This window comes from Nelumbo lutea, chromosome 5, assembly GCF_056320005.1.
Source record: "Nelumbo lutea isolate HS-2025 chromosome 5, American lotus-T2T, whole genome shotgun sequence".
NCBI lineage: Eukaryota > Viridiplantae > Streptophyta > Magnoliopsida > Proteales > Nelumbonaceae > Nelumbo > Nelumbo lutea.
In genome coordinates this window covers 42,358,872-42,376,807 of record NC_142688.1, presented here as the reverse complement: position 1 = coordinate 42,376,807, position 17,936 = coordinate 42,358,872, and positions in this window count along the sequence as shown.

Genomic DNA, 17,936 nt, shown 5'->3' with positions numbered 1-17,936 from the left:
TAGCTAGGCCAACATGGCCAAGCTAGGATGATGTGGCAGGGCGATAGTTAGGCGGCCACGTGTCTCACAGGACCAGTTCAGCCAGGACCCGAACACCACTCCCCTAGTTTTGAAGTTGAGGAATTAAGTAGTCCAATTCGTTCTTTGACTGAAGAACTTCAAGTTGATGTCTAGATGGGCTTCTGGACCTTTTGGTGTTCTTCGGTGAAGGTCGCAATCTTGAGAACCAGGCAATATAGGGAATGGTCGAGGAATCTTTCCATTGTTGGCTGCATAACTCTAAAAGCTCTGACTTTGGAATCCGAACCATTCCCTAAAATGTTGCACAGTTGTGTAGCTTGGCGGAGGGCCAAAGTGTCAAACTAAGCATCCGAGTTCATCGTATTGGGGCCAAGGAACAACTTTGGTTCCAAATGGAAGTCGAGCTTTGGTGTCGTGGTGATGCTCGGCCAAGGTGCACCAAGATTTGGAACCATGCCCTGCGTCTTGGCACCAAGGGATATGGCTCGGATCCGAGCTACATATTCTATTCCCATGGAATACCAAATGAGGTGTCCACTTCCCGGGGAGATGGCCATTGATCCTCATCCCGGTGAACTATGCGTTTATGAGCACAGTTTGGAGGTTGGGTTGTGGTTCCTATTGAGCAAAGGGTTCGTCGATGTGCTAAACTGATACAAGGTGTTGTCAGTGCAGCTGATGCCAAACTCCTTTAGGTTCCTGCTCGGACTTATGTCCTACTATGTTGTCTGTGATGTCGATATGACCTTCGGGATGGTGAACTTTATGCTCCAGCTGAAACACCACCAGCAGGGGTACTATTACTTCTCCACTCGGTGGAACATTTGGTCATTAGTTTGGCCTCTTCCTCCGTGAAGCACTGGAAAGAGTTGTTCTTCTTAGTGTGCATTCCCAAGGGTCCCCCTTTTCCTGCCAAGCTGCGGGAGCTGAGGACGACTCTGCTGCAGCCCCAATGGCCAGCACTCACTTGGGAGGAGAAGTTGGCCCTCAACATGATTCAAGAAATTGACGTTATCGCATACACATCCTCGAAATGTTGATGCTCGTTAGGCTGAGGAGAGGGTGGCTAGTCTGTTTCCTTTACTATTCGTCCATCGAGTTAAATTTATCTTATCTTCCTTTTACTTACATTGGGTATCTTGTGTTGTAGGTACAAGTATGGTTAGCGAGGAATAGATTGTTCACTGAATGAAGGCACTTCGACAAAGATAGGAGCAAGCTGATGTGCAACCAATAGCTTGCCCCAAGATAGGAGAACAGCCACATTCCGTGAACAGGGGGCTCTTCGGCAATAGAGAGTCCAACAATAGGAGGTTGAGGAGGACAACATTGTCGTGGTTGACCCTATAGGGGTTCGTCGTCCCATAGGCAAATCAATAACTAAGGTAGGCAGTAGCTTGGGTCTACACATGCCGAGGTGGTCGGCTGGTTTGGATGATAATGTGGAGATGCCTGGGGTTCCCGAGTAGTTATTGCGGGGAATCATGACAATGTCAATAGCTTGGGAACCAATCGAGGCTGGCAACGGAGCACTAGAGTGTGCACTACTATGGTTTATGGCCTAGGTCTCCTCTTCTTATTCCTTGTGTTTCATTCTCTTTCTTAGTATACTTATCATGTTCATCTACAAAATGCTTGTGTGGCGATCACGCTAGTTGGTCATCTTAGAGACCTCCAATCATCGTACGAATGGTAACACTCTATGTATCTATGGCAGAAGGCCCAGTTGGCCGAGCTACTGGCTGCTAGGGAGAGATCGGCCACTCTTGAGAGGGAGGTTGCCAAGCTAAAGGTATAGTTGGCCAAGTAGGCCCGCCTCGTCCAGGAGCTGAAGTGAGAAATCGCCAAGCTTAAGGCAGAGAAAGACAGGTTGAGGCAAGAGGCTACTAAGGAGGCAATCAACCAGTACAAGGTGTTAGAGGAGATGCAACTACAGATGGACGAATACACCAAAGCTTCCTTTGCGGCTAGGATCAACCTCTTTTGTCAAATGATCCTTCGCCGCCATCTGGAGTCGGCCGATGAGTTTGGTCTCTTCAATTTGAGTGGTTGGACGTATGCCCTTTGTCCTATTTCATAAATTGTTTTAGTTGATTAATTTTATTTCTGTTTTAAGGTTGTGTTTGGTTGCAAGGCAAATAAATTTGTATTGATGCAGAGTTATAGCAGTGCAAATGATTTGGTTGAAAATTCTGATTTATTTTTGTGCCAAATTTTACCTTATTTTCTTTAATTGTAGTTCAAATAAAGTAAAATAAGATGTGAAGCAGAATAAAGTAAAGCGCAAAACAAAATGAAATCAAAATATGCATTATTTTCATTTGCACTCCCATGCATTTTTATACTAATGCAAACAATTTTGTGTTGCAACCAAAAGCAGCCTAAAGCTCAGCTTGAAAAGAGTACAGATACAAATATACATGTAGAGTACAAAATCTTGTATTTTGCATTATTTGGTATATATTTACACAACAAAATTGTATTTGTACTCTTTCCAAACTGAGCCAAAGTAGTTAGTAGTACTAGTAATTAATTTTTTTTTTTGGTGTTTCTCATCTTTGCTCTGTTGTTTTCTTGCTTGTGGAGTGAAATTCTATTAACCAAAGAAAAAGAAGAAGATATTTTCGTTGGTAACAAAGAAAAAAAGAAACAAAAGTTTAGGTAGAAGCCTACCTAATGGCTGGTAGTGGTTGCCATCAAACTACAATTCCCATCACGCATTCACATTACATGTCATTAGCATCATGGACGAGCCATAATATAGTTCATAAATTGTGAGATTGTGAGCCATGAGTGAGATTATCTTTATTCTAACTGTGCAACTTTCTTTCTAGTTCTGGTATACAGTGAGTATGGATTTTGATGCTGCTCAAACCGAGGTGGTGTACGAATTGAGGAGAGCAACCAGGTAGTCCTTGTTGACAGGGCGAGACCGAGCTACAAGGATGAGGCTATGCTTCAAGACCTGTGATCAAGAAAGAAATCAGAGGCCCGATGAGTTATCCTTGGGTAAGTACTCTGACGCTCAAGTTAGTAAGAAGTGGTGGGTGGTCAGGCCAAGCTAAGTAGCAGTACTGGTCTCAGAAGTAGGATCCCTTACCTCGAGCATGGAGTGCCTTTTAATATCTAAAGATCCGTATCCTGGCCAGAGGTACTCGAGATAGAGTCCCATTCCCTAGTGGAGTCATCTTTCCTTACTCCTTATTTGTAATTGTGCTCATCCGCATGACGTGTAGTTGACATGGCTAGAAGGATAAGACGGGGGCCACAGTAATAGTATAGCTAGGCTGATGTGGTAAAACCAGGATGACATGGCAAAGTGATAGCTAGGCGGTCACGTGTCTCGCAGGACCAGCTCAACCATGACCCGAACACTACTCCCCCAGTACTGAAGTCGAGGAATGAAGTAGTCCAATTCGTTCTTCAGTTGAAGAACTTCAAGTTGATGTCTAGATGGGCATCTGGCCCTTTTGGTGTTCCCCGATGATTGTCGCAATCTTGAGAACCAGGCAATATGGGGAATGGTCGAGGAATCTTCCCATCGTTGGCTGCAAAACTCTAAAAGCTCTGACTTCGGAATTCGAACCACTCCCCAAAATGTTGTGCGGTTGTGTAGCTTGGCGAAGGGCCAAAGTTTCAAACTGAACTTCCGAGTCTGTCCTGTTGGGGCCGAGGAACGACTCTGGTTCCAAGTGGAAGTCAAGCTTTGGTGCCTTGGTGATGCTCGACCATGGTGCATCGAGATTTGGAGTTGGATCCGTATTTCGGAATTGGGGTTTGTGTCATGCTCAGCTTTGATGTGCCGACCTTTCGAAATCGAGGCTTAGCTCGGCCGTATGCTGAGGAAAGGCCTTTTGCTGACTTTGGAGGCTGAACTCTAGAACTGAGGTTGTGATGTTCGGCCACGGGGTGCCGGGTTGTGAAGACAGGTTCCTTCAGGGTTTCCGAGCTGTGAAACTAAAGTCGTCATGATTCGTCAATGCCATGTCAGTCGTTGTCGAGATGTCTTTCGCTCGTCGACTGCAAAACTAAAATGAGAACCGAAGTTTTGGTTCCCAAACCACTCCCCCAGTTCTACTGTCGAGGAGGGGAGTCCTCGACCAGACTACTGCATGGCCCTGTAGCCTTAAGCAGCCTATCCGAGGACTTGAGTGGCCTAGTTGAGGGTTTGCTTCGAAGGTTGGACCAGTACTACGGTCTCCGCAGCAAAGGTTGGACCAGTAGTGTAGTTGAACCGGTGCAATTAATAGGCGTAACTACTGCCTGTGGAGGATGCCACATCAGTTTTCGAGGCTTCCCGTCATACGTTATTGGTCGCGTCGATTGGTCTTCTATAGCATTGTTAGAGGTGCTTCATCTGCACCGTTGATCTTGTCTCGGTCTGTGCCCTTGATGGTTATAAAAGGGAACACAGTGGATAGCTCGACAACTAACACGGCAGATCGCTTGGTGGCCGTCGCTCCTCAGATCTTGTGAATTTCCCGGTATGTCCTTTTCATCTCATCAGTCCTCTTCCTCTTTTGGGTCCTTTAGTAGTTCCGATTCCAGCTTTTCTCACGGCTCGAACTACGAGCCTGAGCTGAGAGATTTTGTGGCTGCCAAAGTTGAGGAGGCTGAGGCTGGTCTCTCCGAGATGGAAGCAGAGCTTTCTCTACAGTCAAGTTGTCGGTTTGGCACCACGCCCTACGTCTTGGCGCCCGGGGATATGGCTCGGATCCGAGCTACGTACACCATTCCCACAGCTCAGTGAACTATGTCTTTATGAGCATAGTTTGGAGGCTAGGCTGAGGATCCCGTTGAGCGAGGGGTTCGTCGAGGTGCTAAATTGGTACAGGGTGTTGCCAATGTAGCTGATGCCAAACTCATTTAGATTCCTTCTTGGACTTATGTCCTACTGTGCTGTCTATGATGTTGAGCTGACCCTGGTGATGGTGAACTTTATTCTCCAGCTGAAACACCATCAGCAGGGGTACTATAACTTCTCCACTCGGTGGAATATTCGGTCGTTAGTCGGGGCCCCTTCCTCGATGAAAAACTAGAAGGAGTCGCTCTTCTTCGTGCGCATTCCAAAGGGTCCTCCTTTTCCTACACAGTTGCGTGAGTCAAGGATGACTCTACTAGAGCCGCAATGGTTAATGCTCACTTAGGAGGAGAGGTCAGCCCTGAGAAAGATTCATGAAATCGACGTTATCGCATACACATCCTCGAAGATGTTGATGCTCGTTGGGAGGATGGAGAGGGTGGCTGGTCTGTTTCCTTTAACTATTCATTCAACTAGTTAAATTTATCTTGCTTGCCTTTTACTTACATCGGGTATCCTGTGTTGTAGGTATAAGTATGGTTAGCGAGGAAGAGATTGTTCACCGGATGAAGGCACTTCAACAAAGATAGGAGCAAGCCGGTGTTCAATCGGAAGCTCAATCCAAGACAGGAGAATGGCAACATTTTGTGAATAGGGGGGCTTGTCGGCAACAAAGAGTCTGACAGCGGGAGGTTGAGGAGGACGACGTTGTCGTGGTCGACCCTGAAGGGGTTCGTCATCCCATAGGCACGTTGCTAACTAAGGTAGGTAGTAGCTTGGGTCTGCACGTGCCAAGGTGGTCAGTTCGTTTAGATGACAATCTGGAGATGTCTAGGGTTCCCAAGCAGTTATTGTGAGGAATCATGATAATGTCAATAGCTTGGGAATCAATTGGAGTTGGCAGCGGAGAACTGGAGTGTGCGCTGCTATGGTTTGTGGCATAGGTAAGTCTCCTTTTCTTATTCCTTGTGTTTCGTTCTCTTTCTTGTTATACTTATCGTGTTCGTTTGCAAAATGCTTGTGCAGCGATCGTGCCGGTTGATTATCTTCGGGACCTCAAGTCATCATACAAATAGGAACAGTCTGAGTATCTATGGCAGAAGGCCCAGTTGGCCGAGCTGCAGGCTGTTGGGGAGAGATCGCTCTTAAGAGGGAGGTTGCCGAGCTAAAGGTATAGTTGGCCAGGCAGACCAGCCTTGTCTGGGACCTGAAGCGAGAGATTGCTGAGCTTAAGGCAAAGTGAGATAGGTTGAGGCAGGAGGATACTGACGAGGTAGCCATCCAGTACAAGGCATCAGAAGAGATGCAGTTGCAAATGGAGGAATACACCAAAGCTTCCTTTGTAGCTAGGTTCAACCTCTTTTGTCGAATGATCCTTCATCGCCATCTAGAGTTGGCCGATGAGTCATAGGGCTGGGGTGCTTTGGATTTGGATTCTTCGCAAGGATCCGCCGAGGGAGCTGATGTTGAGGTCGAAGTTGTTAATTGTGTTGCTAACTCTACCACCGAGGATTGAGCGGCTTCCTTCTCTCTCTTTTTTCTGTTGTTTTGAGTTTTTTTGGGGCTCGGTATGCCAAGCCTTAAGCGATGTAATGAAGGATTTTGAGTTGAATATTTAGTGTTTCTTTTGTCTACCCATATGTTGCTATCCTAGTGCCTTTTTCTTTCCCTAGTCGAAGCAAGTCAAGCCGGGCTATTGTGTGTTGGGCTGGGTTATGCCTCAACATCTTATTATACAATTTTCTATTGGCCTTATTGTACCATTTTCTGTTAGCTGGGGTAGGTTGTGCCTTGGGTAACCTCTTTGTACTCCTGTGATTTTAGTTTGTTGGTCGAGGCATAGCTAGCCGAGCAACAACTCAGCATCCCCAGTTGTGTGTCGACTGAGAAGTAGTTGCCCGAGGCATAGCTGGCTGGGTTATGCCTTGGCATCCCCAGTCTTGTCGCAACCGAGGTGTAGTTGGCTGAGGCATAGCCAACCAGGTTATGCCTCAGCATCCCCGCTCTTGTGCCAACCGAGGTGGAGTTGCCCGAGATCTTTCATTTCTCGAGTTCTCAACCAAGGGGCGCTTAGTTTCCGGTCATAGGAGCCTTTGGGGCCCTTCTAGGGCTAGCCGTTTCCCAGGTAGCTCGAACGTTAAGCTGGAGGAAGTGCGGAGTTTCTCAACCGCCCTCAGGCCTTGGTGGGTAGGTGTATTCTTCCTCCACATTTAGGCTCATCTGTTGTCAGCTGAGTCGGGTAGCTTAGTCGGTGATACACTACTGAGCTAGGCATAATGGGCTCAGCCGTTCAGGGACAACCGGAGTCAACTCATTTGGAGGTGCGGCTCAGCATGTGTATGTGTAGTGTGTGCGCCTTGGGGTCAGAGCTGTAGCTTAAAAGGTAGGAAACTTTTATTACTTGCAAATCCACTAGTAGTACATCCTGAGATTTCCCGAGTTCCAACTCCTCAATATTGGTCTGCCATCTTGGTCTTCAAGCCTGTAGGTGCCTGGGCCCAGGACCTTGGTGACTCTATACAGCCCTTTCCAATTTGGTCCAAGTTTTCCTTCTCCGGGTGCGGGTACTATGACTTTGTAGAGGATGAGGTCGCCATCCTCTGCTGTTGTGCTACCATCCTAACATATGCTCAGACCCAGGCTTCCTCAATTAGGTCTCACTCTACGCGGAGGTCCTCATTGTTCTGGTCTCCATCTAAGAGCTTGGTCTGGAGGGTTGGAGAACCTATCTCTACAGGAACCAAAACCGCGGCCCCATAGGTCAAACTAAAGTGGGTCTCACCAGTGGTTGCCCGCAGAGTAGTCTTGTATTCCCAAAGTATGCTCGGCAGTTCCTCAACCCACCTCCCCTTGGCTTGGTCTAGCCAAGTCTTCAGGTCGTGCAACAAGGATCGGCTGGTTAACTCGGTTTGCCCATTGCTCTGGGGTTGGTGTACAGCCGTGGCCCGAGGGTCGATCTTTAGGTCGAAGTAGAGGGCTTCAAACTTTTGGCCAGTGAACTGTGTCTTGTTATCTGTGATGAAGATCCATTGAATACTGAATTGACAGACAATACATAGCCAGAAAAAATTTTAGGCATTATGCGTAGTAATGCGTGCTAGAGCTTCGGCTTCTACCGATTTAGTGAAGTGATCCACCGCCACCAAAAGGAACTTCTTCTGAGAAATCATAGTGGGAAAGGGGCCGAGGTTGTTCATCCCCCATTGCACGAACGACCACTGGCTGGTAATTAGCTTTAGAGGAACTACAGGCTTGTGGTGGACATTGGAGTGTCGCTGGCAACTATCGCATCTCCAAACCAATTGAGTTGCATCCAGTTTCATCGTCGGATAGAAATAACCTTATCGAAGTGCCTTGTGTGCCAGCGTGCATGCGCCAGGATGGTCTCCACAAATGCCTTCATGGATCTCCTTGAGGACGCAGTCTGCCTCGAATAGGGAGAGCCATTTCAAGTAGGAGAGAGCCACAGAAAAAATTCTGTCCAATCTTTTGGAAGTGTGCCTTTGCTGAGGTACTGTGTTATAGGGTCCACCCAGAATGGGTCATGTTGTACCAGGAGGACGAGGAGAGTTATCTACGTGATGGTCGACTGGGCCACGGTGTCCAACCATGCTTATTTTCCAAGGTCGGTTCTTAGGGAGCTGGCCATCGTGGACGTTCTCGTCTCAATTTGTCTATGGATCTGGTTAACAACTAGTTGAGAGTCACTGAAGGCTTCTATTCTCTGAGCTCCCAGGTCTATGGCAAGGCGTAGCCCGGCAATCATAACCTCATACTCAACCTCATTGTTGGATCCTTTAAACTTGAACCTGAGGGCATGCAATAACATCGTGTCATCTGGGCGGAGGAGAATAAGATTGACTTTGTTGCCTTGTTGATTGGATGAGTCGTCCATGTGTAGGGTCCATATTTGTGATGACGGGGTAGGATCCTCTATGGTGAATGCGCATTTGGCAATGAAGTCAGCTAGGGACTGAGTTTTGATCGCAGGCCGGGATGCATACTCGATGTCGAACTCACTAAACTCCATTCTCCATTTGATCAAGCAGCCATATGCTTCCAGCCTTTGGAGGACCAGCCTAAGCAGCTGGTCAGTGAGCACTCAAATAGTGTGGCTCAGAAAGTATGGTCTGAGCGTTATTGCTGAGGTGACCAAAGCCAGAGCTATTTTCTCCAAGTTAGAGTACCGGGTTTTTGCGCCACCAAGGACTCTACTGGTATAGTGAATCAGCTTCTATACCCGACCTTCCTCCTTGACTAATACTGAGTTGACGACCTAATCCCCGGCTGAGAGGTAAAGCAATAGCTCATCCCCTGGACTCGGCTTGGTGAAGAGAGGCAGCGAACTTAGGTACTGCTTTAGTTCTTGAAAGGACTATTCACATTCCTTGGTCCATTGGAAGTCCTTCGGTCATTTGAGGGCTTTGAAGAAGGGTAGACACCGGTCCATAGACTTGGATATGAACCAGCTAAGGGCAAATATTCTATCGGTGAGCCGTTGTGTATCTTTGTGGGTTCGAGCAGAATGCATGTCCAGGATGGCTTGTATTTTCTCTAGGTTTGCTTCAATCCCCCTTTGTGTCCCCATAAACCCCAGGAATTCACCTAAGCCGACACCGAAAGCACAATTGGTCAGGCTCAGCTTCATCTTATACTTCTTGAGGGTATTGAAGACTTCCTTTAGGTCGGCAAGGTGCCGCTCGGCCTTCTTGCTCTTCACTAGCATGTTGTCGATCTACACTTCTACATTTCGACAGAGTAGATCTTTGAACACCTCATTCACCAGCCTTTGGTAAGTTGCGTTGGCGCTCTTGAGGCCAAAGGGCATGACCTTGTAGCAATACAAACCATGATTGATGATAAAGGCTATTTTCTCCTGATCATTGGGATGCATTTGGATCTGATTGTACCCTGAGAAGGCATCCATAAAGCTTAGGAGTTCAAGGTCGTTGTTGCATCAACAAGTTGGTCGATCATTGTTAAAGGAAAGTTGTATTTGGGGTAGGGTTTGTTTAGGTCAGTGAAGTCGATGCATATTCTCCACTTCCTATTGGATTTTTCACCATTACTACATTGGCCAGCTAGTCGAGATACTTGACATCCCTAATGAAGCCGGCATTGAGTAGCTTTTGTACTTCATCTGCAATCACCTTCCACCATTCTGTTGTGAAATTCCTCTTCCTCTACTTGACAGGTCGGTAGTGGGGGTCAGCGTTCAAATGGTGTGTAATGACTTCGGGGTCAATCCCTGACATATCTACTGTCGTCAGGCAAATACATCAGCGTGGTCTCTTAGTAGCTATACAAGCTCTTCCCAGAGGTGGTCATTTAAGAGAGAGCCGACCTGGACTCTCCTCTCGGGGTTTCCTTCATTAAGCGGTACCTGGATGAGGTCTTCGACTGGTTATCCACGACATGTCCTCACCTCATCTCGGAAGTTATAGGCTTCTGTCCTTCTGTGACCGGTCATTGTTCTCAGTAGGAGAGCAGGTAGAACTTCCATGCAATTTTATGATCCCCACATGCTACCCCTATATCATATTCAATTGGGAACTTCATATCAAGATGGAATGTGGAGACTGCAGATTGCAGAGCATTAAGGGCTAGCCTACCAAGGATGGCATTGTACGAAGAGGGGCAATGAACCACAGTGAAGTCCACCATGGTCGTCGTAGTAACGTCACCATCTTCAATTAGTAAGGGGAGAGTTATTTTCCCAATGGGCAAGAGGGACTCCCTAGAGAAGCCCATTAGGGGAGTGTCAACGGGGGTGAGGCACTTTTTGTCCATTCCGAGCTTCTCAAGCGCATCCTCGAAGAGTACATCAGTAGAGCTACCCTTGTTAACCAGGACCCATCTTATCTCGAAGTTGGTCACCTTGGTCATGAAGACCAAGTCATCGTCATGTGTGGTCTGAACCGCCCGGAGATCATCGTCGGTGAATGTGATGATCTAGCCGCACTTCTTCTTGTGCCTCGATTGTCAATCTCGCACAGTCGTGCATACTTCTTGTGCCTCGAGCTACTCTCCCCTCCTGTAGTGATTCCACCTGATATGATGTGGATGACACCAATAGGGGGAGCTCGAGGCGGTGATCGAGCATCCTCCGTACGCTATTCTTCCTATGTTGGGTTCTTGCTCTTGACGAATCCGCCTAGGTACCCACGCCTGATTAGTTCTTCAATGTGGTTGCGCAGGTCGAAGAAGTTTCCATGTCGTGGCCATGATCTCTATGGAACTCGCAATATTTGTCGCGATTCCTCTTGTTGCTTTGCGTTTTCATCTTCTCGGGCCAACGAACATAGTTACGGTCACGAATTTGCCTCAACACTTTAGACCATGGCATATTGAGTAGTGTGAAGTTTTGATTGGTTGGCAGGAGTGTCTGTGGTTTGTGGTCAGGTCGGAGATCTTGCCTCTTATAATCTTCTCTTCTTGTCGGGACTCTCTTCCTCAGCCCGTAGTTGTGTCTGTGCTTCATCTGCAATGATATACTTCTATGCATGGCTCATCAGCGTAGCCAGGGTTTGTGTAGGGTGTTTGGGGATGGAAAAGTTGAATGGGGATGGGTGGAGGCCATGATAGATAAAGGTGATAGCCATGGACTGTTTAAGGTTCCTAACCTATAGCGCTTCCTTATTGAATCTGGCCAGGATCCTTGAGGGACTCATTTTTCCTCTATCACACCTGCAAGAGGCTGGCTGAGGTCTTCTAATGCTTTTGACTCGTTGGGAATTGAGTACGAAACTGGGTCTCCAGTTGCTCCCACGACGCTATTCAACGTGGGGGCAAGGAGGAATACCAAATTAGGGTTGGACCTGCGAGAGTGGCCACTAAGGTTTTGTACATCAAGCCCTCGAAGGATCCGTGCAACATTAACTGAGCCTTTAATGCTTCGATATGGTCGGCGGGATCAGTGTTTCCATCGCACTTCTCAAGTGGGGGTGCCCAACATCCTGTGGGAGGTACCTTGTCAACAATTTCCTGGGAGAAGGGTGACTCCTTAGCCATGGGCATGAGTGGTGGAACTGACCGATCTTCAACTGTTGTCATGCTTCTCTAGCTGCGCTCTAACTCCTCTAAGTGCTGGCAGAGTTCTTGAATCTTGTCATCCCTTTGGTCCAGAGCCACAGTGTGCATCGCCCTTTCCCTCTTGGTGCGCACTGCACCGTCCTTCACGGATGGAGGGGGCCAACCTTCTTGTTGTATCTGCTCGGCACACTTTAGGGTCCTCGAGATGAGAACCATCCTTCGTGCATGTCTTGCCAGAGGGTGTTACAGGTCCTAGGTTCTCCATCATTTTGAAGATCTTGTCAATTTTTTCTTGCATTACTCAGAATTGCTCAGGATCAATCGTAGTTGGGGGCTGTGGAATTTCTTGATGCGAAGAACTGTGGTGGCGAGACTCCCAAGATGGGGATCGGCCTGTTGAACACTTGGACTAGTTCTTGGGCATCTTGGTCGCTTTCTTGATTGTGCGGTAAGAAAAGATTTTCGGGGTGGCTTTTTGTACTTTCCCACAGACAGTGCCAATCTAATGCTGCTTAATCCGAGGTGGTGCACAAACTGAGGAGAGCAACCAAATAATCCTTGCAGAAAGGGAGAGGCCGAGCTACAAGGATGAGGCCGTGCCTCAAGACCTGTGATTAGGAAAGAAATCAGAGGCCCGAGGAATTATCTTTGGGTAAGTACTCCGACACTCAAGTCAGTAAGAGGTGGTGGGTGGTTAGGCCAAGCTATGAGGATGGAGTGCCTTTTTATAACCGTAGATCTGTATCCTGGCCGGATTGGGCTTTTGGGGTTGTCGGGGTGAGGTTAGCCGCCTGATGAACTTACAATTTATCTATATTTTATGAGGTTTTTGCATGAAATTTTATAATGGTTTAATTAAATTTTTGCCGTATTTTAGCTTGATTGCAAGAAAGATTTCAGGGGGAGCCAAATCAACAAAAGAAGGCAAAAGCAAGAAAAGAAAACCCAAAAATTTATCAAGTTCAGCCCGGCCCAGCCATGAGAGCAAGAGAATTTCATTCGGCCCAAGAAGAGCAAGTGAAACTCTTTGGAAAATCCAAGGGAAGAAGCCTAGCTATGAGGAGAATTCGGCCCAGCAAGGAAGGCCCATTTTTAGCCCAAATAACAGCCTAGAGTGTAGCCCACATGAGCTCAAAAGCAAGCTAAGTTGTAGCCCAAATAGCAGCCCAAAGGGAGCTAGGGGCGGCAACTTCTAGGAGTTTCTTGAAGAGAAGGAGGGAGCACTCTAGAAGGTTCATGAGGGGTGTAATACACCCCATTCTAGAGGCTTCAAGAAGGGGCAAGAGCCCCCTTGAAAAACTATATAAGGAGGCCTCTAGGAGGGGAGAAAGTTGTTCAATTGCTTGAGAGGAAGGCTCTCCCACTCTTAGAGGTTCGGCCACCTTGAGAGAAGAGAAGAGAAGAAGGCTAGGCGCAAGGAAGAAGAAGAAGAAGGGCTGAAGGAAGTTCAAGACAAGCAAGCTAGAAGAAGAAGGTGAGTTCGAATTGAGAGTTTGTGATTCAAAGATCTTCTGTAATAAATCATTTGTAGTTTCATTCTCTTTTGATTTGAATTCAGTTTCTTAGTTATATGTTCTTTCTTCTTTCTCCTTGTTTCCATTCTTCCTTGATGTATTTCAGCTTGTAAAATTTCAGTTCAGCAATCTAATTCTTTTTGATTCATTCAAATGGTCATGCATTGTATTTGAAGTTTCTTGAATAAGGGTGTGATTGTAGATTAATTCGGCCAACTAACCTTCAAAACTCAGATCTGAATTCTCAGATCTGAGATTGCAAGATCTGAATTGCTTGAAAGAGAATTCAGATCTGCAATTTTCAGATTGGGCGAATTAATCTACAGCTTGGAATTCCTAGAGTGTTTGAGAGAGACTCTAGGAATTCAGATCTACTATTCAAGAACTGAATTGAGTGCAAGGTTAGAGATAACTTGCACAATTCAGTTGGTGATCAATTCAGATTTGAATTGATGCCTTAGAAGTGTTTGAAGAAATGCATGCATGAGGATTAGATTCTTGCTAGAGATAGAAGAACCGTCACTCATGCATAGGATAAACATGCGCTTGAGAGAGGCTGTTCATGACCTTGGGGTTTCACCAAACCAAGGCTCAATCATGATTCATTCGAATGATCCAAATTGATAGATTGCTGAATTCTGAGATTGACATTTACTGCTTACTCTTCTAACCTGAATTGAAGGCAATTGGACCAATGATTTATATAGATTTTAATTTAGGATTTCTTAGCTTTCATTAGAGTTTTGATTTATTTGTTGATCAGATAAGAAATGTTCAATTTAGTATTGGTAATTGTTTCCTAAATCCTCGTGGGAACGATACTTCACTCACTACTTTATTACTTGAACGGCTAGTGCACTTGCTAGTGTCACAATGAGCCACACATCACCGCCAAGGTACTCGAGATAGAGTCCCATTCCCTAGCAGAGTCATCTTTCCTTACTCCTCCTTATCTATAATTGTGCTCATCCGCATGACGTGTAGTTGACGTGGCTAGAAGGATAAGACGGGGGGCCATAGTAATAGTATAGCTCGGTCAAGCTAGGCCGATGTGGCTGGAGTAGGATGATGTGGCAGGGCGATAGCTGGGCGGCCACGTGTCTCATAGGACGAGCTCAGCCATGACTTGAACAGCTTTAATCACCAGTAATCACTTTGAAACCCCAAATGAAGAGAAAGAAGAAGAAAACTATATGTTGGCGGCTGATGAACTTACAATTTATCTATATTTTATGAGGTTTTTGCATGAAATTTTATAATGGTTTAATTAAATTTTTGCCGTATTTTAGCTTGATTGCAAGAAAGATTTCAGGGGGAGCCAAATCAACAAAAAGAAGGCAAAAGCAAGAAAAGAAAACCCAAAAATTTATCAAGTTCAGCCCGGCCCAGCCATGAGAGCAAGAGAATTTCATTCGGCCCAAGAAGAGCAAGTGAAACTCTTTGGAAAATCCAAGGGAAGAAGCCTAGCTATGAGGAGAATTCGGCCCAGCAAGGAAGGCCCATTTTTAGCCCAAATAACAGCCTAGAGTGTAGCCCACATGAGCTCAAAAGCAAGCTAAGTTGTAGCCCAAATAGCAGCCCAAAGGGAGCTAGGGGCGGCAACTTCTAGGAGTTTCTTGAAGAGAAGGAGGGAGCACTCTAGAAGGTTCATGAGGGGTGTAATACACCCCATTCTAGAGGCTTCAAGAAGGGGCAAGAGCCCCCTTGAAAAACTATATAAGGAGGCCTCTAGGAGGGGAGAAAGTTGTTCAATTGCTTGAGAGGAAGGCTCTCCCACTCTTAGAGGTTCGGCCACCTTGAGAGAAGAGAAGAGAAGAAGGCTAGGCGCAAGGAAGAAGAAGAAGAAGGGCTGAAGGAAGTTCAAGACAAGCAAGCTAGAAGAAGAAGGTGAGTTCGAATTGAGAGTTTGTGATTCAAAGATCTTCTGTAATAAATCATTTGTAGTTTCATTCTCTTTTGATTTGAATTCAGTTTCTTAGTTATATGTTCTTTCTTCTTTCTCCTTGTTTCCATTCTTCCTTGATGTATTTCAGCTTGTAAAATTTCAGTTCAGCAATCTAATTCTTTTTGATTCATTCAAATGGTCATGCATTGTATTTGAAGTTTCTTGAATAAGGGTGTGATTGTAGATTAATTCGGCCAACTAACCTTCAAAACTCAGATCTGAATTCTCAGATCTGAGATTGCAAGATCTGAATTGCTTGAAAGAGAATTCAGATCTGCAATTTTCAGATTGGGCGAATTAATCTACAGCTTGGAATTCCTAGAGTGCTTGAGAGAGACTCTAGGAATTCAGATCTACTATTCAAGAACTGAATTGAGTGCAAGGTTAGAGATAACTTGCACAATTCAGTTGGTGATCAATTCAGATTTGAATTGATGCCTTAGAAGTGTTTGAAGAAATGCATGCATGAGGATTAGATTCTTGCTAGAGATAGCAGAACCGTCACTCATGCATAGGATGAACATGCACTTGAGAGAGGCTGTTCATGACCTTGGGGTTTCACCAAACCAAGGCTCAATCATGATTCATTCGAATGATCCAAATTGATAGATTGCTGAATTCTGAGATTGACATTTACTGCTTACTCTTCTAACCTGAATTGAAGGCAATTGGACCAATGATTTAGATAGATTTTAATTTAGGATTTCTTAGCTTTCATTAGAGTTTTGATTTATTTGTTGATCAGATAAGAAATGTTCAATTTAGTATTGGTAATTGTTTCCTAAATCCTCGTGGGAACGATACTTCACTCACTACTTTATTACTTGAACGGCTAGTGCACTTGCTAGTGTCACAATGAGCCACACATCAAGTTTTTGGCGCCGTTGCCGGGGATTTAGAGAAGCAATATTAGGAAACATTGAGCATTCTTAATCTGATCTCATTCAGCATTGCATTCATAGTTGGGTTAATTTGCTAACTTTTTCATTTCAGCTTGGACTGCAACTGCTGTACTCATGTAGTTATGTTTCTTCTTTCTTAAGTAGATTACTCTCTTTTTCTGGTTTCAGTTTCATTTTAATAAAGGCATATTTGATTACTATTCAATCTTGGTGTTGTTCCTTTCAAAAAGAATAAAGAAAAAGAAAAAAAAATTCACATAAACATGAGTGTTGCAGATCTGAGTTGCATTCGGCACTCAGATCAGTAGATTTCAGATCTGCAGCCCTCAGCCGAAAAGAGTTGCTTGTGTTTCAGATTTTATTATTCTTTTCTTTCGTTACAAAAACAAAAAAAAAAAAAAAAAAAAAAAAAACAAATGAAAGAAAAAAGGGGGAGATCTTTTGAACAACCAGAGGAGCAATTGAGAATTCGGATCAGAACTCAGATCTGAGTTCAGATCTGAATTCTGCTATTGCAGATCTGCAACAGTTCAGATCTGAGTTCCTCTGAACTCAGACCTGAACTGATGAAATTTTGAGGGGAATTGGGTGTCATCACCACCCCAATTCACCCTAGGGCACTTCTGCTATTCCCCAAAAACAATTTGGTAGCAATAACTGAAGGTAAGGCAATTGAGAATTCAGATCCAAACTCAGACTTGAGTTCAGATCTGAATTCTGCTGTTACAGATCTGCTCAGTTCAGATCTGAATTCCTCTGAACTCAGATCTGAACCGATGCAAGTTTGAGGTGAATTGGGTGCCATCACTACCCCAATCCACCCTAGGATACATCCAACCTGCCTCAAGGGTGAATGGATAGCAAGGAATGAGAGAAATTCAAATCTGAAATGCAGTTGATATGATGTGAGGACTGAACTGATACAGAGCATACTATGAATTCTGGGTGGACTGAATTCTTGGCTTTACCCACTTGTAACCGAGCTACATTAGCTAAGGAGGTGTATGTTTGGATTGAATAATTGTTATGCCTCAGATATTTAAGAAAAATTAGCACTTTCCAAGTATTTCTTTTAGCATTCAGATCTGTAGCAGGGCTGCTATAGTGCAACAGTTAGCAGACCTGATTTCAGATTTCTACAAAAGTTGTATGGGCCGAATAGCTTGCAATACCAAACATTGCAGACCCAATTTTCAGGTCTTAGCAAGTGTTTGATATGCATCAGCTATACAGGTTTGGGCTTCAATTGTAGAGTTTTTAACCCAAGCCTAACTCAGGACTGGTTTTAGTTTATTTCAGATCCTTTTAAATTTTTTTTTTTTAGATCAGATCTGATTTCAGCCCTAAAGCATCACAGAATTGATTCCAACCTTAATGGATGTATATTGTAGTGTATACCAATGAGTGTGTATGAGATAACCAGCTCAGATCTGAATTATTATTTATTAATTTCTCTAGACTAACAATACCAAAGACTTGTAGATCTGAACTCAGATCTAAATTGGGTCTGAATTCAGATGTTGCAATCGATGGATGTAGATAAAGGAACCTTGAATAAGATGATTGGTTTAAATCTGCTTTTAGTATAATCGGCTTCATTTATTCATGATAGGATGTAGGTTTTGTATTCCAATACTTCACTTTACATTTTCAGTGTGATAGGATTAGTTATTTATTTTCTTTTGTGAATATTGGCATTTTTATTGCTTTGACTTTAACAG